This window comes from Bombina bombina, chromosome 2 (genome assembly GCF_027579735.1).
Source record: "Bombina bombina isolate aBomBom1 chromosome 2, aBomBom1.pri, whole genome shotgun sequence".
Taxonomy (NCBI): Eukaryota; Metazoa; Chordata; class Amphibia; order Anura; family Bombinatoridae; genus Bombina; species Bombina bombina.
In genome coordinates this window covers 914,949,237-914,974,194 of record NC_069500.1, presented here as the reverse complement: position 1 = coordinate 914,974,194, position 24,958 = coordinate 914,949,237, and positions in this window count along the sequence as shown.

Below are 24,958 nucleotides of genomic sequence, written 5' to 3'. Positions count from 1 at the left end.
TGTACTTGAAAGTTGCTATCATATCACCTCTTTCCCTTCTCTCCTCTAAGCTATACATATTTAGGTCATTGAGCCTATCCTGGTAAGTTTTATTTTTTAGACCATGTACCATTTTGGTAGCCCTCCTTTGCACAGATTCAAGTTTGTTAATATCCTTCTGAAGATATGGCCTCTAGAACTACACACAATACTCAAGATGAGGCCTAACTAATGATCTATAAAGTGGCATAAGAACCTTACTATTTCTGCTGCAAATACCTCTACCAATATATCCAAGCATTCTGCTAGCCTTACTCGCTGCATTACTACATTGTTTACTAAGTTTTAAATCATCTGAAATAATAATTCCCAAGTCCTGTTACTCATCTGTAACAGTCAGTAAAGTGTCATTGAGTCTGTAATTAACATTTGGATTTTTCTTCCCTAAATGCATTATTTTACACTTTGCTGTGCTAAACTTTAGATCCCAGTCGTTTGTCCAATCCTCCAATTGTTGTATATCACTTCTCATTTTGTCTACCCCCCCTGGAACATCCACTCTGTTGCAAATTTTTGTATCATCTGCAAAGAGACATACTTTCCCCTGTAGCCCTTTGCTGATATCGCAGATAAATATGTTAAACAAAACATGAATGAACTCCATTTACCAAGACACTTTGTTTTCTGTCCTTAAGCCAGCATTCCACCCAGTTCACAATTTTTGAATCTAGACCAAGGAGATATAGTTTGTGAATAAGTTTATTGTGTGGGACGGTGTCAAATGCTTTGCTGAAATCTAGATATGCTACATCAACTGCTCCACCCTTGTCTAATACTTTTGTTACATAATCAAAGAAGTCAATTAGATTAGTCTGACATGATCTCCCTGAAGTAAAACCATGCTGATTTTGGTCCTCTAAATTGTTTGTCTTTATGTAAGTCATAATTCTTTCTTTTAAGAGGCTTTCCATTAATTTCCCTACTACTGAAGTTAAACTAACTGGCCTGTAGTTGCCAGATTCTTCTCTACTGCCCTTTTTATGAAGAGGTATTACATTTGCTATTCTCCAATCATCTGGGATAGCTCCTGTTAATAGTGACTGATTAAACAGATCAGTTAATGGGACAGTTAGCACTGATTGAAGTTCTTTTAAAACCCTTGGATGAATATTATCAGGACCCACTGCCTTTGTAACATTTATTTTTGATAATGCTAACAAAACCTCATCCTCTGTAAAAAGATTACTGTTAAGCTTGTTTCTATTTTGCGTAGCATCCCTTAATGTAGACATTGTATCTTCACAATCTTTAGTGAAAACAGAACAGAAGTAATCATTGAGACAGTCTGCAATCTGCTTATCTCCTTCTATTATTCTACCATCAACTGATTTCAATTTTACTATTCCTACCTTATTTTTTCTTCTTTCACTGATATATCTAAAGAATGTTTTGTCCCCATGTTTTACTGACTGTGCTATCTTCTCTTCTGCATGAGCTTTAACCTTCCCAATTAACTGCTTAGTCTTTTTTTGTTGGAGTCTCCATATTTTCATATCATCATCTGCTTGTGTGTGTCTGTAATTTTTATAAGCTATCTTTTTTGTCTTTACAGCATGTGCTACTTCTTTGGAAAACCAAATTGGTTTCCGCTTTCTTTTACTTTTACAGAGATGTCTAATACAGTGTGCGGTTGCATCTAAAATGGCACCTTTCACAAATTCCCACTGTTCTTGAACCCCTGTAATAAGAGTTTTCCCCTTTAAAAAGTTTTTTAGGTATTCTCCCATTAATGAAAAATCTGCCGTCCTAAAGTCTAAGGCCTAGATTTAGAGTTCGGCGGTAGATGGGCTGTTAACGCCACGCGTGTTTATGTCTAACGCACGTCAATGTTTGACTCCGGTATTTAGAGTTAAGATAAGACCATCTAACGATGCTCCTAACGCGTGTATGTCACACGCGTAATCCTGCCCGCGTTAGACAGTCTCCCATAGAGATCAATGGGAAAGCAAAAAAATTGCCTTTTTTAATCTAACACTCGATCTCGCGAGAATACGCACAGCTCGGTCATATGACGCATACCACATCATGCACAACAATAACACGCCGCAAATGTCACAACAACAATCAATCAACAAAGCACACAAGCATTACACATTCACAAGCGGGGGAAGTTTTAATACTATTTATACGGGGAATACGCATATACTTTAAGATGCGGAAAATCGCACAATAACAACAAGGATTAAAAAAGAGATACATACACTAGAAACAAAATCGCATTCAATATCATTATATATTATGAAAAACATACATATACAACACTTCACGAAGAACACACCATCGCAAATTCACATTTAATAAGAATACTTTTGGACAATGAAAGCTAAAACGAACACTATGACATCATCGCATTCTACACATTCCACAAATACCAACTCGAAATGAGCATGCGCAAATTCACACACCTAATACACATTGCAATAATATTAATTGCTAATAAAGCACACCTGAACACTAATTACAATGGAAATTGGGACATCATTAAACATTTACACAGGGTATATAAGCACCACACAAGCATGGCTTCTTTGACTGTGTTGCTGTTGGGTCTTTGGAGATTGGAGGTTTAAGAATAGAGAGTTAGCGAATTTTTGAGAGTGAGTTAGTGTTAGCGTGAGAGAGTCAGTTGGTAGTGTTAGCGTGAGAGAGTCAGTTGGTAGTGTTAGCGTGAGAGAGTGAGTGAGTTAGTGGGAGTTAGTGGGAGTGGGAGAGAGTCTGTTAGTGGGAGCGTGAGTGAGTTAGTGGGAGTTATTAGTGAGAGTTGTTAGTGGGAGCGTCAGTTAGTGGTAGTTAGTGAGCGTTAGTGGGAGTGTTTGTTAGTGAGAATTAGAAGTAGTGTGAGTTAGCGAGCGAGTGATTTATCTGTACACTTAACACATTTACACGCAAACACATTCAATACATACATACACTTATCAATAACACTACATACACTCCATACCCCCTACCCCCTCATACTACACTCCATACCCCATTCCTTGTAGTCCCATTCCCTTTCATCCCATTTACTCTTATCCCATACCCCATACCCATCCCATACCCATCCCCTAGTTACATTTAGTTTACATATCCTCCTTTTAGTCTTATTCTTTTCGTTTATTTAAATACTCCTTACCCTCTTTGTTTTTTTACATCCCTCACACTTTAAGCACCTTTTTTGTCTTTTTAGTTCTTTATTTTGAGCCCCTTTCATTTCATCACACTCACTTTTTGTTTGATTATTTGGGGTTTAGTTTAGGGAGGAGATGGAGGCCAGGCAGGGGACAGGTAGAGGGGGGAGTAGAGGGAGGGGGAGAGGAACAGGGCAGGAAGGGGGGCAGGAAGGGGGGCAGGAAGCGGGGGTGGAAGCGGTGGGTGGACCCAGCCACTTGGTTCAAGATGACCAAGTGGCTGGGCCCAGTGGCGGTCAGAGTAGGGCTTCACAGTCCGGGAAACAGAGGGCATCGTCACAGGGGAAGGCCAAGGCGACTAGGGAGGCGAGGTTTACGATGGAGGAGAAGGAGGCCCTCGTAGAGGCCTATATGGCCAGGCATAGGATGCTGCAGCACCAAAAGACCACCCCGACTGAGAAGAGGAGGCTCTGGAACGAGATTAGGAATGCAGTCAATGCAGTGGGTGGCCGGAACCGGGATATGGATTCTATCAAACATCGGTACCGGGACTGTAAACTTGAACTTAAAAAAAAGTTAAGCCTGGAGGCCCGACATGCCGCAGGGACCGGTGGCGGCCCTGCCCTTGAAATGGAGTACTGCCGATGGGAGGAAATGTTGCGGCCCAGCATCTCCGAGGTGGAAGTAGTCGTATCGGAGGAATCGATACCGGGAACCTGCCACTCTCATCTGACGGTAAGCTCATTGAACAATAATTTCACATACGAATGTATTTCAATGGACACTATACGCAAACATTTACTGTCATGATTGAGGTAGCGAATACAATTTGACAAAACATTCAAATGTACTTAAATTACCTAATTAGATTCATTCTTGAGATATATTTTAATGAAGAAATAGCCATGCACACGGTGAAACAATCACAGGAGGCAGCTATATTCAGCTAACAATCAGCATCTTAGAAGCATATTTAGATATGCTTTTCAGCAAAGAATATCCAGAGAATGAAGCTAATTAGATAAGAAAAGTACATTCGAAAGTTGATACTAAATGTATGCTTCTAAATCATGAAAGATAAAACATTGGGTTTCATGTGTTAAGGATCAGATTAATGCTATAACGTTGTTTACACGCATTCTATTACTTTGCGGTTACATCAGTATCTAGGCTATAGGTTAGGTGTGCATTTAAACAGACTGAAAACAAACGCTAAAACATTCACATTGACCACAGATATCACAAACACGGTTTAGAAAAATCGGAAATCGTATTGATTGTTTGTTAGATTTCAAAGTGGATTAATGATTCTGCATTTGTAATTGTATCGTAAGCTAAGTCATTTAAACCTTTATTTGCAAATATGCTAATATATATATATATTTTTTTTTATTTATTTTTTTATATACAGAGTCTGGGGACGAGGCAGCACAGCCTCCTGCATCTCCCCGGGATGAGAGTGGTGGTGAGGAATTCCCACTTCGGAGGGAAGAGGCCCCCCGTGAGGAACAGCGCACGGGAGATGATGAAGAGGCCCCGGAAGCACAGGAGGATCCCGCTGAACCCGCGGAACCCGCGGAACCCGAGGTCCCTCAAAGACCCGCACTCCGCCGTGCACGGGCACCCCGCCGTGCACGGGTTCAACAGGCACAACAAGAGGAAATAGCGGAGGTGCGGGTTCTACTGGAGTACATAGACCAGATGCGTACCTCCCGGATAGAAAATATAGAAGGACGACGCAGAATACTTGATGGCCAGAATCAAATTATTCAAGGACAAAATGAAATAATCAGCATACTGAATAGAATACAAGAAGGACAAACAAGAATGTTTCAGCTTCATCAAGAAATGTTCACTTTTTTCCGGGAGGCGCATGCTGGTCTACCTCCTGTTGCTGGGCCTCTTGTTGCTGGGCCTCTTGCTGCTGGGCCATCTCCTCCTGCCGGCCCATCTCATCCTCCTCCTCAGCCATCTACTCCTCCTCCTCCTCCTCAGCCATCTACTCCTCCTCCTCCTCAGCCATCTTCTCCTCCTCATCCATCTTCTCCTCCTCAGCCATCTACTCCTCACCTTGGTCGTCCCAGTACTCTTCCTTCCACTCCTCCCACAACAGCTCCAAGGAGGACTCTTCGGAGTCGGCAGTTGCCTCTCCCAGAGCCTCAGCCCCGTGGGAAGAGGGGAAGGAAGAGGAAGTAAGTATTTTTTTCCATCTTCAAATTATTTTTTTATGTAATGTGTAATGGATAGGTATGTGATGATGTGGTTTTCATACACTTGTGGACCACACTCTGTATATAATCGACTTCTATGGGACCGGGTCCATGGAGGAAGATTGTTTGCAGAGTGTGGGTTATAAGTGTGTGAAAACCACATCATCACATACCTATCCTTGTTCATGATATTGATTGGTTTCTGTGATGTGATGTCCAAACTGTTTCCCGAATCGCTAACTAAATTACCATAACAATTATCCATGATGGCATATTACTGTTTGAATGCCAATAACACAGCTTAAAGGGACAGTCAGAAAATTATTGATTACAAAGAAAACACTGTATTACGCATTATAAAGTTGGAAACAACAAAACATGGAGAAATACATGTGTGACTTATGTGCTTACCCTTGTATCTATGACTATGAAAAATGACCACTTATTTGTTGTTCTGACATAACAACATTTTAGATATCAATTATCAATACATGGTCAATAATATGCTGTATGAGCACAAGGTTTTACATATACAAATGCTATCCAAATGCCCTCTAGTGCTCAAATTGTATAATGATTACAAGCACTCTTCAAGATTGAAGAAATGAGCACACCAACCTCATAGGTTTAGATAGCAAATTTAAATAAACACAGACAAATGTTCAATTGTTGAGAAAAATTTTATATCCTTGATATTACAGAATTGACTTTTCGAATAATTTTAAAAAATAAAATTTTTCTAAACTGTCCCTTTAACAACATTACATATGCTAACACATATTTTAAGCTTGTTGGTATATCTACATGTACTTTGTCAAAAAATAAATTTTAAAATCACATTTATATTGACGTGTTAAATAAAGTCTATTTTCTTTAAGAGACATTATTGTGTTAATATTTTATTGTAAATATTTTTATTTTAACAATGAATATGGTTTAAAGTCCTTTTAGGAGTGGGGGGGGGGGAAATATGCTAACAAAAATATATTTGAAGATTAAACTATGTGGATCTCATACATGATACAAAAAACAACATTTGCATTCAAGGGACAGTATCCTATATTTTTTACATAACTGTATGTAATAGACACTACTACAAACAACAAGATTAACATATACTGATATCAATATTAAAAAGCTTCAAACACTTGCAAATAAAATAGGGTTAGCTATATTGAAAATATAGATGAACCACCATTACAACCGTAAAACAACACAATACACCATCATTAACATATGAAAAGACCCTTTACACAAACTGGACAAAGCTGGAGATGGTACTCACATGAAACTCAGAGGCTTTGCGAGGAGTAAGAAAATTACTTACATTTTCTTAGAACACAAGACAAAATAAACCTATTGGTTAAACAATGGACTATCTAACTAGAGACAAAATCCAAGATTTTGATTTATAATGTGAGTGTCTAATGAACCTTTAATAAAATATACAACGAAATTACATTTAGAAGAAGTCGGCATCATATATTTAGCATATGATAAATGCATATTGATTACTTTATTCAAACACAATAGCGCATATTTATTAATTAGATATGTTCAACATTAAACACAACAGTAATTTTTAAGAAAAAGGAACATTGTTGACAAACATATTAAACATGGACTGTAGAGATTTGCACTTGCCTATAAATATCCTATGCATGAAAACATTTTGCTTTCGTTCGTTGATTCAACCAGACATCCAGCAAAAGAGAATGTGGTGGTCTTTATCAGCTACGGGTCAACAATGTAACATGATGCAAATAATACATATTCGCAAGCTTTTTAAAATTGCATGCAGTCACAAACGTTTTTAACGTGCACAAATATTGCGGGACTACGCAATCCAATCAGACGTTTTTTTACCTTTACATGTGCCGTCTTAACATGGCGCTTCCTTGATCACGTAAGAACGCCATCCAATGAAAGGCACATTATTGATCACGTAAGAACGCCATCCAATGAAAGGCACATTATTGATCAGGTAAGAACGCCCAAAAAAAAAGGCGCATCCTTGATCGCGTCAAAACGCAATCCAATAAAAGGCATATTCCTGATCACGTAAGAACGTCAGTCAATACAAGGAATCATTGGACAGCCTGGCAGGTGACGTCTTAAGCAACATGGCGCATCCGAGATCGCTGAAAAACCGCAGACAATACAAGGACTCAGTGACATCTTGGCATATCACTAAGAAACGTATTTATATTTTAGGAACTAGTATGTGTGTAGATTGCTATCTAGGAATGACAACAAATCCAGAATCATCTTTTCGGACTTGACTGTCCCTTGAACTATAGCTATGGTGTATATCTTTAACATTTAAAAGATACACATGAGAAATACATATGCCATTGATGTTTTAAGATATGTTTGGATTGTTGTTGAATAACAATAGTTATACATGGATTGATTAAACGTGTCATTTATTCAAGTTTAATTATTGTCAGCCTACCTATAGCCATAAATGGGAGGAGATGTATTTAGTTAACATATTAGTTAACTAATATTCATCATCCACATTATTTGCATTACACACAGAGATTTATTTGGTTACACTTTGACAATAATATAGATTTGAAAATGAAATACAGGTGCTGTCAACATTACAATAAGATTGTTTATTAATAAAATTATATGTCCTTGTTCTTGTAAAAAGGACAAAAACGCTTTACAAATGGAAATACATTCATTAACAATTGTGATCAACATCACTTAAAGGGACATTATTTTGTTTTTAAAAAGAGCATACAAATAGTCAATACTATTTAAATAAAATGAACACTTTACAGGGATTATATCATTGTATCAATACTCAGATCATTTGGTAAAGGTGCATCAATTCATGCAGAGTTTATAAATACACACATGGATCAGAACATTTCAATATACATATATACACAAATACAAATATATATACATATATAAAGAAATTACTCTGCTAATCATAATCAGGCAATGATAGAGCTAAGAGAAAATAATATAAACACAAATAATAAGATTACATTGGAGATGTTAATCTTAAAGTCATTTACTATTGTCTTACATATATGATTTCATTATAACAAATATATTTGGTAGGTCCCTTTAAGGATCAACAGCATAAACTAGAGCTTTCAAAAAATAACAGGAAGAATGAGGACAAAGATTTGTGAAATAAAATGTATTTTATTAGTATGTAAGAAAACATACAAAACGTTTATAAATAATCTTGTAAAAATAAGGAATATATGAGCCATATGACAAGGTAACACAGTGCATCACAGTCCATGAAGAGAGTTTCCAAGGGCCATCATAGCCCCATTGGAGACACATGACAAGGTAACACAGTGCATCACAGTCCATGAAGAGAGTTGCCAAGGGCCAGCATAGCCCCATTGGAGACACATGGCAAGGTAACACAGTGCATCACAGTCCATGAAGAGAGTTGCCAAGGGCCAGCATAGCCCCATTGGAGACACATGACAAGGTAACACAGTGCATCACAGTCCATGAAGAGAGTTGCCAAGGGCCAGCATAGCCCCATTGGAGACACATGACAAGGTAACACAGTGCATCACAGTCCATGAAGAGAGTTGCCAAGGGCCAGCATAGCCCCATTGGAGACACATGACAAGGTAACACAGTGCATCACAGTCCATGAAGAGAGTTGCCAAGGGCCAGCATAGCCCCATTGGAGACACATGGCAAGGTAACACAGTGCATCACAGTCCATGAAGAGAGTTGCCAAGGGCCAGCATAGCCCCATTGGAGACACATGACAAGGTAACACAGTGCATCACAGTCCATGAAGAGAGTTGCCAAGGGCCAGCATAGCCCCATTGGAGACACATGGCAAGGTAACACAGTGCATCACAGTCCATGAAGAGAGTTGCCAAGGGCCAGCATAGCCCCATTGGAGACACATGACAAGGTAACACAGTGCATCACAGTCCATGAAGAGAGTTGCCAAGGGCCAGCATAGCCCCATTGGAGACACATGGCAAGGTAACACAGTGCATCACAGTCCATGAAGAGAGTTGCCAAGGGCCAGCATAGCCCCATTGGAGACACATGACAAGGTAACACAGTGCATCACAGTCCATGAAGAGAGTTGCCAAGGGCCAGCATAGCCCCATTGGAGACACATGGCAAGGTAACACAGTGCATCACAGTCCATGAAGAGAGTTGCCAAGGGCCAGCATAGCCCCATTGGAGACACATGACAAGGTAAAAGAGTGCAACAGGCACAACAATAAACTGATAAAAAGGCCAAATGGCAACAATATAAATACAAATTCAACATGTGGACGGAGGATTATTATCTGCCACCATGGAGCATATCCAGATCCTCCACTTACTGGTCATCCTCTTCATTGTCCTGTGCATGTCCAGCTCCAGATTCAGGCCTTGAACGTAATTGCATAATTTCACGCAGAGTCAAGTCCTGAACCCGGAGCTGGGCCTGCATGGTGTCGTTCATCCCTCTCAGGACAGCTGCGTTCCTCAACACGGCCTGCTCTACTCTTGCTATCCCTTCTAGCATGAGCCATGCTGAGTCACAGCCTAAAATAAAATAAAATTAAATATTAAGGATAATTACACAACAGAATAAAAAAATTTTATACATACATTGTCATCATAAAGACAAATAATTATTTACCAAAATTAATTTTCATATATTCTTTACACATGAATTAGGTTATTCAGACAGACAGAAATCATTAAAGGCTCATGTTACTCAAACATGTTGTCCCCTTTAATTGGTTTTAGATGATCCACTTATACAGCTTGAGTGTATCAAATGTTGTTAAAGGATTTACATTGTACTTACATCAGCAATTTAAAAAATCAATTTAGACTGTGGTAGGCACACCTATCCTTAAACATTTTGGCATTGAGGACAAGCTGTGTAAACATAGCAACCAGAAGAAATTACATTCCCACTGGGTTAGACAAGAGATAATGTATCCACATTTGTACATAAAATTTTGGATCCAAGTAGTGGTGTTTGGTATATGTAGTGATATCCAATTAAAGGGACACTGAACCTAAATATTTAATGGACTGATTCAGATAGAGCATGACATGACAAATCTTTAGAAATTACACATATTCATTATATGTTTTAATTCTCAAGCTAGATTTAGAATGCAAGAATGTTGCTTTTTATGGAAGCCAATATTTGTTGATGAACTTTGTTTGTGCATGCTGGTTGATGGATACATTCATCCAACAATAAAGAAATGATGGCCACATTTATTTTATTGTTTAAACTAATTATAGGAATAAGTTGTTTTCCAAAAAGATATCAAGAGAATGACGAATAATTCATAAGAGTATTCTATTATACATTGGCTTAACATTGCATGCTGGATTTGAATCACAATTTAACCAATTTAACTTCACTGTACCTTTAAGTATCTTATAAAGTGTATTTAGAATGATACTTACAGCTGTGCCTGGGAAGGACAATCTGACACCCAGGACAATGAAGGTTGAAACAGGGGGGAGGGATGGGACTGGCTTGGGGAGGGATGGGAATGGCTTGGGGAGTGGTGAGCTGCCGCTCCAGGGTAGGCCGTACAGCTGGGGAGTGGGGAGTTTGGGTCTGGGCAGCTGTACGGGCCAGAATACGGGGAGAGCGGCGAAGGGGGGTGTATGGGCGTTTTTTGGGAGGGACAGGATATGAAATATGGGAAGGGCTGGCAGTGGTCGGGGCATGGTCATGAGTTTGGTGATGGGAAGGGCTCTGGGTGTGTGCAGGGGTGTGGCCATGGTCAGGGGTGTGTGCATGGGGAGGGGTCTGTGACTGGGCAGGGGCGGAATCCAGATGACCAGAAGTGGTGGATCCATCTGAAAATGTAAAGAAAATATATTAACATCTCATACATCCTGACATCAAATCAACGCATTTCAAATTGATTATGTTTTCAATATACTTCGAAGTGTGTTTGAATCTTTAAACTATTCTGAAATGAGGATATGGTATCTATATAGGCACTCAGATGAATCTCAATGACTGTCTGTACAATTTGAAACTTATTATTGTGTTTTGGCATGGAATATGCATGTGACATAATGATGGCATGAATTATATATTCTTAAAAAAAAATATACAAGCAGATTTTCATGCTGCCTGATATAGAAAGGGGGCAGTAGTGTATTTGAACAGACAAATAATATTCCTTTTTAAAGGGAAAAAGCTGTAGACTTTGAATGTCTTCAATAAAATGATTTCCAAAAAAGAAACATGTTGGAAACATGATAGATATATTTCACATACCATCAGACTCCAAGGCAGCCTCTTCCTCCTCCATCCCACATGTGACATCAATCTCTGTAAAACATAACATGTTGTGTACACCTTAAGATCAGATATTATAACATATGTTACTGTTGCTCAAATACGCACATCAATGTTGCATTAAAGATATACACACACAAAGTTATGATTTACATCATTTTGATGGAGCATACAAATGACAATAGATTTGTTATTGTCAATAAATCAGAATTTTAATGTATTGTTTGTCTTAATGTTAAATTCATAAAAGCATAGTACATAGAACATTTAAGATTTCTCATGTGTGTATCACTTGATGACTGTTGTCAAAAAATCAAATTGAAAAAAACATATGTTATACATCTTATGAATAACAAATGTGTAGACTAATAAAGTTGAAATTATTAATCGCTCAATAGAAAAAAAAAATATATAATCAGAAGATAAATTTTTTGATTTTTTATAATGTTATGCTTCATCGGAATCATGATCATAATATTGATTAGCAATACACCTTCAATTACATATAAATGAGTCAATGGACTTACCAGGAGACCGCAAAGGCGGCTCTATGTCACTGCTGGATTCCTGTGGGCTCCCCACACCAACTCTCTCTATGAATGATATAGATATATATTATTAAACACATTTTGGATATCACTAAATCACATCTGTCTAGAATTTTAACATTAATCAACTTTAAAATGTGAAGAATAGAGCAGTCATTACACCAGAAAATGCTTGATTGAATCAAGGGGATTCTGTAAACATATCTGTATTGAACATATGTTTAATGTCAGACTACATTAGACATCAAATTAATCTCAGATGCTGCTATTGCATATCTAAATATACCCAATGATCAATGTTCTTAACCCTTTAAGGACACAGCTTTCACTTAGCTCAATTGTTTTATGACGGAATAATTCCGTCATATGTCCTTAAGAAGTTACAAGAATACACACAAACCACATATTGCGGAACATCTGTTGACAAATCTAAACAAACATGTGTCACATCGACCCATTTTTTCAATGTACAGTAATCTTGTTTAGGACACAACACATATTTATCACAATACATAACAAAATTGATTATTACAAATATGTAATCATGGTGCTGTTAGAGTATGCAGATATCTATAAAGTAACTCCAACAGATAATTAGATTTATATATCAATAGTTTTTAATAAAAAGAATGTAAAGATGAATGAATCTATTTCGTCTTAAAGGGACACTGACATGATTAATTTAAATAATTGATTTCTATGTTCAAACTGTAAAAAATGATTTAACATTGACTCCTATTATAATTAGAATGTTGCTCGATATTAATCATAAAGGCAGATAATGAATATTGGATTCAATAAATATTGTTTGTTGAAGGTATCCACCAATCATCAATAAAAACCAAGGTTGGTCAACAAAAATATAGATGCACATAAACGTACTTTCTTTATTTTAAAATACATTTAGCAATAGAATATGTCACATATGATGATAGTATTATATTTTATGTTTATTAATATTGCATACTGTATGTGAAAGACAATATTAATAATTGTAGCTCAGTATCCCTTTAATCTAAAATTAAATAGATTCCACAATGTTGTTGTTTGTTAATGAATTATCTACTCCATATGTTGATGTCATGAATGGTATTGAGCATGCAATTAAAATATAATATGTTATTTAAGGATATCCGAATAATTATTTAATTTTCATCTATTAAATAGACATTACATATAAATATTGAACAATGTGTATTTAGTATGTAATGTTCAGTCCATGTTTCGAAGACAAATGTCAATTAAAAAGAGACATACCATACTGTGACAAGCCCTGGCTTGAGGATCCAGCAGCCACATCCATATCTGTAATATATTAAATGAGGATTGCATATCATTAATACTAATCATGCCATGTTTAAAATATTTACATTAATAACAAATCAATAGAAAAATATTAATCCTTTGGTAGTCCCATGAGTTAATAGTTTCCGCAATTAAATTAATGATAAATATATCCTGGACTCTTATTTTCAATCAGTTGTGTTGTTTACTGTATCTTTAAGAATATCTGCTTGTTATTACATAATCATCAATTGATGGCCATATGTTATAATTTATTTGTATTATTCGTTTTTTATTAGCTATAATATTTAAAATAAGAATACTGTATTCTTCACTAATCTAAGAATTTCCATTTAATTTATAACAACATGTATAAAGCAATGCCACTTTCCGCAAACCCATGTTAACGTGGATGAGAAATGCCATTTTCGCGATCATTGCGCAATGATTCCAAGCGGAATTACGCATCCGTCATTTGAACAACATGTATAAAGCAATGCCACTTTCCGCAAACCCATGTTAACGTGGATGCGAAATTACATTTCCGCTCTGTGACGCATATTCTGTAGAGCGCAAGAAACATCATTCCTATTTCATGTGTCAATAATCTAAAATCAGATATCTAAACATCATATGTAGTGTATGTTGTGAGATCTGTATAGGTTTAGTATCTGACTAAATACACATATTTGATTTTTAAAATAAAAAATATTATATGAAGTTGGATAATTACCTGGTTCAGATTCTCTATCGGCTCCTCCCAGGCCACCGGACGGAGAAGCATCTGCCCTGTCCCCCGCGTCAGGACTTTCAGATCCCGCAGCTGGGAGGGAAGAAGAGGAGGCCGAGGATGGCGAGGATCTAAATCTTTTGGGGACCCGGAGATTGAGGAGCTCGCATAAAGTCACCTCATAAGGGAGTAGGTACAGTTTCCGCGGGGCCTTTCTTTGGCCCCCTCTCTTACGGGCTTGTACCCAGTCCCTTATGAGGTTGACTTTTTTCGATAAACGCAACCTCATATCTCCGAATCTCCTCATGATCTGATCCTGGGTCCTCTGGACGTCACACACCAATCTAACCGCATTGGTGATAGACTCCCAGAGGGCCTTCTTAACAGGCGCATCTGTCGAGCTCCTCTTGTTCCCAAACAGCTGGGGATAAAAGTCCTTGACGGCGTGGACCAGTGCAGCGCTCTCCTCCTTGGTGAACCTGGGAACTGACATGCCTGCTGGGTTTTGCAAAAAATATATTATAATATATACTGCCTGCAGGCATTAGAGAACTGACAAAGATGGCAACGTGTAATGGACTTTTATATGGTGAAGTAAACATGAGATGCACCATGGGACAATTTATCTGTACATCTGATTGGATAAAAGTTTGAAATATTGTTATAATGTCTTTGAGACCATCCTGACTCAAGTTGTGTTTGTGTGATGAACTCTGATTGGCCGTTCCTTAATGTTTCATATCTTAGTAACATCCTTACACATACCGCTTGGTGGTGCTGTAACTTCATTTTTCATGTAGACTTATTTGTAACTCATGGGCCTGTCATGCGGATATGTGTGACGCAGATTTAATATCCGTGATCCGTGAAATATTAATGATTAAATACTCTTTAAAATCTAATACTGTTACATTATTAATGTTGTAGACATTTCTCGGTTTAATAACGGTCTGTTTCTTTAATACAAATACACATTTAATATTGTATGTCTTTATTGTTCTTTAAATAAATTTATTGTGAAGTATTGACATTGCTCTATTAAATGTATTTATAATGCACATTGATTAGAGTCTAATGTCACGCAATAGCACACAATGTTTAAATATGCTAATCTGGTGTTTGAAGATGCGTTTCCCACGCAATATTTATTAATGTTAAAATTCCGGTTAGAATGTCAGTAACTTGGATAATCTGTTTATAAATGTTAAACTACAGATTTGTTATTCTCAAATAAACCTCTAGCTTGTATTTGTCTGAAGTGCTCATATATGTTATTGTGCAATGGCGTCTTTAGTTTTAAAGAGACATTACAAACAATTGTATCAAATGATCTGTAGAGATAGAAGATTGTTTAGACTTTAAAATGTAAATCATTTTCTCTTAGTATTTATATATCCTCAACAGAAGAAATTTAAATGCACATGGTTGAGACAATCACATAAGGCATCTCTGTGCATCCACCAATCTTCATCTACTGAGCCTATCTCGATATGCTTTTCAAGCAAAGTATGTCAAGATAGGAAGAGAAGTAAATACACTCTTTAAATCTCTTAAAGGGACACTGTCCAAACAAATTTACCATTGGTGATTGAGCATGAAATGTTAGGCTCTCAAGGAACACGGACTGGATCTGTTTGGAGGCATATCAGTGAGCTGGACTACTGTGAAGTTTCAGCCTGCTCCACTAGCACCATCTGGGTGCTGGATGTTTGTGAGTATATATAGTGCCTTCTATATACTTTTCTCTCTGTTTTGGTGGTACTGGGCCATGGTGGCGCCTCTGTGTTCTTCTATTTGCAGTTTCTAACCATCAGGACGACCATCCTTTGACAGAGTGCTGCCGCCGGATAGTGGGACTCGTTTGATGAATGGACTTTAACATACTTATACCTACTGTATAGTTCATTGATCTGGTGTTATATCCTTGTCACTGTGTGCATTGTTTTATGTCTAGGTTCTAGATTACTTACCTTATATGATTTTTTGGCAATTGGGAGGCGCACCCTAAAGGGTGTGGTGTGCATTTGTGTATACCACTCCCCACATTATGAAATGTTAATCAACTTTATTATTTAATCCGATTATCAAATGTTAACAGTTATCTTGTTATGTTTCTTTGCAAATCAATAATGATATTTTATATTACGGACAATTGTTTAATAAAAACCTGGGTTGTCCTTGACGATTGTTGCATCAATTATTCCAAACAATCAAGTTCTGTCCAGAGTACTGAAGCAAATAAATTAGCTATTTACTGCCTTATTTTTAAAGTAATGATAGCAACATCACAATGAGCATTCATAATATGAGACAAGTTTTAAAGTTGATTAAAATAGAATACTCATTCAGAATGTATAAATCATTCATTTTTTAACTGTCTACCTTTAAGTATATTTTGAGTTCATGTCCCTTTAAATAAACATTTCACAATAATGCTTAATATATCATAAACCTAGGCACCTTCCTTTTGCTAAATGAGTCTAACATATGAGTAAAGCAAATTTAGATTAACTTCTAGATTGTTTTACACACTGACTGAAATATATTTATTAAATGAGGTCTTTTTTAGCCTTCAGCGTAGAGGGACATTAAGCTATATGTTATGTATGCATTTTGTATAATAATCTTATATTTGACCAACTTAATATGTTTTGTTATTCAATCATTATATTGTAATTATATATATTCGTGGATTAAATACATCTCTACATAGGCTATTTTGATGCTGATTGTTGTTTGCATATAGATGCCTTATATCATTGACTAAGATATGTGCATTTATTTTTATTTTAACAAGTATATTTAAAGACTGAATGTAATTCTATAGTACATTCTAAATATGTTTAAATTCTTGTATGATATTTGTAACAATCTATACAAAATATACATTTTGAATGACCCCTTTAAGGACCCAAACATATTGTATTTTGATTTAACATTGACAAAATAAACTAAAGGGGAAATTACATTCTATATAGATATTTGATGTCTAACCCAAGAGGTAAGATTGTAATAAATACATAATATTACTAAGTATAGTTAAATGACTCCACTAGAAAATTACATAGATTAACCTGGCATCCAATAACTAATTTGTTAAAAATATCAAGTTAAATGACCTACCATTTATAAATGTAATAATTGTAAAATATTTTCTAATAATGTTTTGAGATACCTAAGGAAGATACATGATCTTATACAATTCTTTTTACATTCAACAACACTGTCACTTTCATGTAATTGAACCACTTCACCTTATTAAATGTTAAAACAATCATAATATTACTACATATCCTAAATATTTTTAATATATACTTTTTCTATATAAAAGCATTGAAGAATCTGACTCCCCAATTAATGTTAAAAGATATATTTTAATATTCTCGTAAGATTTTTATTTTCTACTATTAATGCATTATTTTCTCTTATGCATGTGCTTGTCAAATAGCCAACTACCAGTCAAGGGAGTCCAAGTTTTATTTACAGATTATATTGATATATATTAGAATCTGTTAAAAATAAACATATATTTAATAGAAAATAATTAAATATTCCAGGAAGTCATCAGATGCCAATCTGAAATGACAAATAATAAAAATGGAACAAAGTCAATACACACGTTGTAAAATATTCATAAAATACATTTAAAATCATATGGTGTCTATGCTCTAACTTTGATCAACATTTTTTAAAGATAATCATTACATTGATTTTAAATTAATTAAATACATACACCATTATATTGTTGATTAAAAATTATATTTAAATATCAAAAATTAAAATTATACATAATAATGTATATCACATGTAAACAATATATGTATGATGAACATAAATGTAATATTTCATGTCCATTCAAATACCTCTATATCAACTATAATATGTATTCCTTTTTCTGATTGTGATCCCTAAATATCTCATTAAGAAATAAATATGACTAATGTATGTAAGCTACTAATATTCTACAGTCTTCACTAGCATGCATTGGTACACCAACCTGGACAATGCATGGTCTTTGAAAGTCAATTCAGGGGTAAACAGTTGATCTTCAATAGGTGTCTTATTCATCAGTTCATTAAATAGAGGACTGGGAAATCCCATCTAAAAAAGTACAATCATCTAAGTGTCTGATTGTGATCCCTAAATATCTCATTAAGAACTAAATATGACTAATGTATGTAAGCTACTAATATTCTACAGTCTTCACTAGCATGCATTGGTACACCAACCTGGACAATGCATGGTCTTTGAAAGTCAATTCAGGGGTAAACAGTTGATCTTCAATAGGTGTCTTATTCATCAGTTCATTAAATAGAGGACTGGGAAATCCCATCTAAAAAAGTACAATCATCTAAGTGTCTGATTGTGATCCCTAAATATCTCATTAAGAACTAAATATGACTAATGTATGTAAGCTACTAATATTCTACAGTCTTCACTAGCATGCATTGGTACACCAACCTGGACAATGCATGGTCTTTGAAAGTTAATTCAGGGGTAAACAGTTGATCTTCAATAGGTGTCTTATTCATCAGTTCATTAAATAGAGGACTGGGAAATACCATCTAAAAAAGTACAATCATCTAAGTGTCTGATTGTGATCCCTAAATATCTCATTAAGAACTAAATATGACTAATGTATGTAAGCTACTAATATTCTACAGTCTTCACTAGCATGCATTGGTACACCAACCTGGACAATGCATGGTCTTTGAAAGTCAATTCAGGGGTAAACAGTTGATCTTCAATAGGTGTATTATTCATCAGTTCATTAAATAGAGGACTGGGAAATACCATCTACAAAATAGAAAATCATCTAAGTGTCTCCAATAGGATGTCTCCACAGCCTTATTCTATCAAATAGTTTGCACTTACCATGTGAACATGTATTTGTATGGTTTTCAAGGTCAGCAGAATTGAAATATAATGCCAGACATGATCCCATTGGTATACTTCAATTTCAATCTTGGCTTTTTCCCCACTGTCAGTCTTGGAAATCTTCACTGTCAGGCTTCAAATTGTTCCCTTTCAGTCTTTAGATTAAGTCATCTCCCTAATGTAAGAAATTATATATAAAGATTTCATACAAGTGTGTGAATCAGTTCTGTACCCCTCTCCCACCCCCCATTTCATAATAAATATCTATCACTAGCTTACTAAGCCTGTGTATGAACCTGTGTTATTTTCTATCAAGTGTGAAGATGAGTCATATTGAGCAGAACAAACCTCTGTGTGACATTGAACCATAGTCATTCTAGAGTATCCCTTTCTGATTATGTACATTTTAAGTAATGTGTAAACAAAATTATATTTTTTAAAATGTATGCCATATGATGTATTTGTGTACAAATCATGCCAGCAACAGTCCATACATTTCTACTTACCATCTGATGTCCTCTTTAAAAACCAGGTGGCAAAGACTCGCTATAGGACCCAATGCCCAGAGCATCACCTATATTATGAAAAATAAAGATTATTCTAACATTTGATCAATACTAACATGTTTGCACAATTCTCTACTTGTCATTTCCATAGAGTTCACATCTATTGAAAATACTCCAGTGTAACTTCTATTATTTACCGTCTAAAGTGGCGGTTGATGACGTCTGCTCTGACATCAAGTCCCTCGTCCTGGAATTCCCCCTCTAGAACAGGATCATCCTCCTCATCTCTGAGGAGGTCTCTGTCCACCGGGACGGTCTGCAGCATCCCAGCCCGCTGTGCAATATTATGCAGGACGCTACAGGCTACAACGATCTTAGCCACCTTCTTTGGGTTGTACTGGAGTGCTCCTCCAGAACGGTCCAGGCACCTGAATCTCATCTTCAGGAGCCCGAACATCCTTTCAACCACCGCCCTGGTTCTCTTATGAGCCCTATTGTAGCGCTCCTCAGACACATCAGTTGGGCTACGCAAGGGGGTAATGAGCCAAGGCCGGCTCATGTACCCAGAATCACCTATAAATTTAGAACAGAACATAATTCAAACAGAATACTTAAACTAGTATATTGTTGTAGAAATATATTTTTTTAAAAACATAATCCATATTAAAAGTTGTCAGAAACATAAAAAAAAAGAAATAAATTTATATATAATTCTGTATCTTGCCATTTCATCTAAGACATGCTACATATGCATATTTCTCCTAAAACAAACCTTGTGTAAAATGCTAACTACATGGTTACATTGCATTCTCTATCTGAACACTTAAGGTAAGACATGCTACATATCTGCTTTTCAATAAAACTAGACATTAGCGGAAAAAGACAATGACAGGGTTAAATTGCATGAGATAATATCTTGCCATTTCATCTAAGACATGCTACATATGCGTATTTCTCCTAAACCAAACCTTGTGTAAAATGCTAACTACATGGTTACATTGCATTCTCTATCTGAACACTTAAGGTAAGACATGCTACATATCTGCTTTTCAATAAAACTAGACATTAGCGGAAAAAGACAATGACAGCGTTAAATTGCATGAGATAATATCTTGCCATTTCATCTAAGACATGCTACATATGCGTATTTCTCCTAAAACAAACCTTGTGTAAAATGCTAACTACATGGTTACATTGCATTCTCTATCTGAACACTTAAGGTAAGACATGCTACATATCTGCATTTCAATAAAACTAGACATTAGCGGAAAAAGACAATGACAGGGTTAAATTGCATGAGATAATATCTTGCCATTTCATCTAAGACATGCTACATATGCGTATTTCTCCTAAACCAAACCTTGTGTAAAATGCTAACTACATGGTTACATTGCATTCTCTATCTGAACACTTAAGGTAAGACATGCTACATATCTGCTTTTCAATAAAACTAGACATTAGCGTCGGTAAATAAGAAATGGTTAAATTTAATCCTATAGCTGAACATGACGCTAACAGTTAAAAAATACAGGGGCAATTGTCAAAATAATTAACCATGTTGAGCACAAATACTCACCAACGAGATAACCAGGGGGCATTTGTCTTTCCTCAAACTGTCTCCACAGGGACGACAGAGAGAGGATGCGGGCATCATGACAAGCCCCTCCAAAATTCGCATACACATGCATAATCCTCATCCGTGCGTCACAAACATACTGCACGTTGAGGCTATGAAAATGTTTGCGATTTCTGAAGGGCAAGTCATCAATTGGAGCACGCAGCGCAATGTGGGTACAATCAATGGCTCCCAAGACATTGGGCAATTGAGCAATATCAAAGAATTCCCGCTTCAGGCGCCTCCAATCACCATCATTCTGTGGGAATCCTATGTATTGCTTACTGATACGTACCATGGCGTCCAGAAAGTTATCAAACACCACAGAGAATGTACCTTGAGCCAGGCCATGCATGTACAGTTCTCCGGATTGAAAACTCCCGGAGGCCAGGACGTATAGACAGCTTAGCATCTTACTCATGGGGGGAACAGCAGTCCTTATTTGTATACGTGGCTCCAAATGAGGTTTAAGAAGATCGTAAAGGCCAATGAGCTGTTCGCGATCGAGCCGATACTTATCAAAAACCTCAAAGTCGCTCATGTTTTCCAAGGTGGGTCTCACCCTGTAGACACGAGGACCTCGAACCAGACGACCCCTTCGTCTCGGTTTGAGCCGCCGAGGCTGCATGATTCGACCAACAGCTAGTTCGCCAATAGCACCACCAGCAGCGTCTACCATGTCATCGTCATCCATCTTTCAAAACAGCGTAACAAGGTAAGCACTTGATCTGATGTGGATCACAAGTGATGCATTGGCCATGTTGTTTGGGGGATTTATAGTACAATTAGTCCAATGGTAGTGAGTTTGTAATGATTGCTGATTGTATTCACCTGTTTGTATGTGAGCGGCGCGAATGCTTTCACAGTGGGCGTTTTTTTGTTGTTTGCTGAAATGTTGTTTTCCCCCAATGAATCTCAATGTGAAAGTGTCAAATATCACACATACAGTGCATGTTTGTAATGTTTGCTCATATGCGTAATCAATATTTGTTAAACGCGATCTTATAGTAACAAGCACACGTCCAGGCTAACATGAATGAAAGTGCATAGTTGTGTATAATGTGCATCGAATGTGATCGATCAATGTTGCTGCAATATTGTTTGTAAACGATAAAGTAGCATCTGCCATCTGTAGTATTGTATCTATACGTGATTAGCTAGATGTCAATATTGTATGCGTCCCTTTCAAATCGCAATAAGAATTCAGAACTTCCCGTCTGCCATCTGTAGTATTGTGTATATAAGTGATTGCCGAGCTGTCAATATTGTACGTGTCCCTTTAAAATCGCAATAATAATTCAGAACTTCCGGCTGTCATCTGTAGTATTGTATATATAAGTGATTGCCGAGATGTCAATATTGTATGCGTCCCTTTCAAATCGCAATAAGAATTCAGAACTTCCCGTCTGTCATCTGTAGTATTGTATATATAAGTGATTGCCGAGATGTCAATATTGTATGCGTCCCTTTCAAATCGCACTAATACTGAATAACTTCCGGCTGTCATCTGTAGTATTGTATATATAAGTGATTGCCGAGCTGTCAATATTGTATGCGTCCCATTCAAATGGCACTAATACTGAATAACTTCCGGCTGTCATCTGTAGTATTGTATATATAAGTGATTTCCGAGCAGTCAATATTGTACGCGTCCCTTTCAAATCGCAATAAGAATTCAGAACTTCCCGTCTGCCATCAGTAGTATTGTGTATATAAGTGATTGCCGAGCTGTCAATATTGTACGTGTCCCTTTAAAATCGCAATAATAATTCAGAACTTCCGGCTGTCATCTGTAGTATTGTATATATAAGTGATTGCCGAGATGTCAATATTGTATGCGTCCCTTTCAAATCGCAATAAGAATTCAGAACTTCCCGTCTGTCATCTGTAGTATTGTATATATAAGTGATTGCCGAGCTGTCAATATTGTACGTGTCCCTTTAAAATCGCAATAATAATTCAGAACTTCCGGCTGTCATCTGTAGTATTGTATATATAAGTGATTGCCGAGATGTCAATATTGTATGCGTCCCATTCAAATCGCAATAAGAATTCAGAACTTCCCGTCTGTCATCTGTAGTATTGTATATATAAGTGATTGCCGAGATGTCAATATTGTATGCGTCCCTTTCAAATCGCAATAAGAATTCAGAACTTCCCGTCTGTCATCTGTAGTATTGTATATATAAGTGATTGCCGAGCTGTCAATATTGTATGCGTCCCTTTCAAATGACACTAATACTGAAGCACTTCCGGCTGTCATCTGTAGTATTATATATATAAGTGATTTTATATCTGACAATATTGTATGCGTCCCATAAAAATTGCACGAATACTGAATAACTTCCGGCTGTCATCTGTAGTATTATATATATAAGTGATTTTATATCTGACAATATTGTATGCGTCCCATAAAAATTGCACGAATACTGAATAACTTCCGGCTGTCATCTGTAGTATTGTATATATAATTGATTTGCGATCTGACAATATTTCTTAATTGTCCCATTGAAATCTCCATAATAATGTTGTTCAAAAGTGTGGTTTACGTATATGTTGTATTGTAGTATTGAGTGTTAAAGTTCCTAAAGGGGCGGTACAGTGGTGAATCTGTGATGTGTATGGTTGAATCTTCTAATGACGTCATGATATTATTAACCTGCCTATGTAGTTGTGAAATCCTCATTGTGTTGTTGTATTGTGCTACATTGTTATTGTGTGCTGAATAAAATCTAAATGTGTGCTTTGTGGTTGCGTGATGGGTGATGCGTGTTATGTACATGTACGTATATATTGTGATTGTGTCCCACATATGCTGACTTCTATATAGTGGTGTGGCATTGTTGTTCCTTCCCATAAAGTGACATCTGTAATCTGGTGTAATGATGTTCGTGTTGTACGTAATTCCTAATGGTTTCTGGTGATGGAATCATGATGTTACAAGTACAGTCAAATCCATATGTTGTGTTTTGTGATTCCTGTAGAGAATGTAATGTGTTTGTCCCCCATCATTTGAATGCACATGTATGAGTGAATGTTAAAAGTAATATATGTGCATCCATGAGTGATTATGTGTTAAGCCTATGTAGATATGCAGTTGCTGCAAGCATATGAGTTGAATAACTGAAATGCAATAATAAAGGTAAATGAGAGATGTTTCCCATTGTGTAGTGTTTGTGAATCCAGAAATGTGTATTGAATTTTATTTTAATTGTAAATGTAATTTTATTGAAATAATAATGTGTTACTAGTGATGTGGATTTGTAGTTGATGTAATCTAAAAGTGTGAAAAATATTTATGGTGTGGTGAATATTTAATAATTAAAAACCATAAGTCCACCATAGGGAAATAGTCATTTCTTTATCTATTTATCATAGCTGGGTCTAACGCATGAAATCATGTCTTTTCTAGCGCTGGTATTTGGAGTTTTTCAGTCTACGCTATTTGCGTGCGTTAGGGAAATGAGGGTTTCGCGTGCACGAGCACGTCTTCCCAATAGAAGTCAATGGAGGCTCAAAAGATTTCTAATTTTTTTTTCTAAGACTGGTTTTCCTCGTAAAGTGAGTGACGTCATGATCTTGTGTGAAAAAGTCGCTAAATCGTGTTCTTTTTGTAATAAATAAATATTTTGTGTATGTCATGTGGTGTATATTGTTTGTATGCATCGATGAGTGTATGTTTGTGATAATGTTATCCGTTAGATGTAGGTATATGAGGGTCTTTTCCCGTATGTCCATGTAAGTCAATGGGA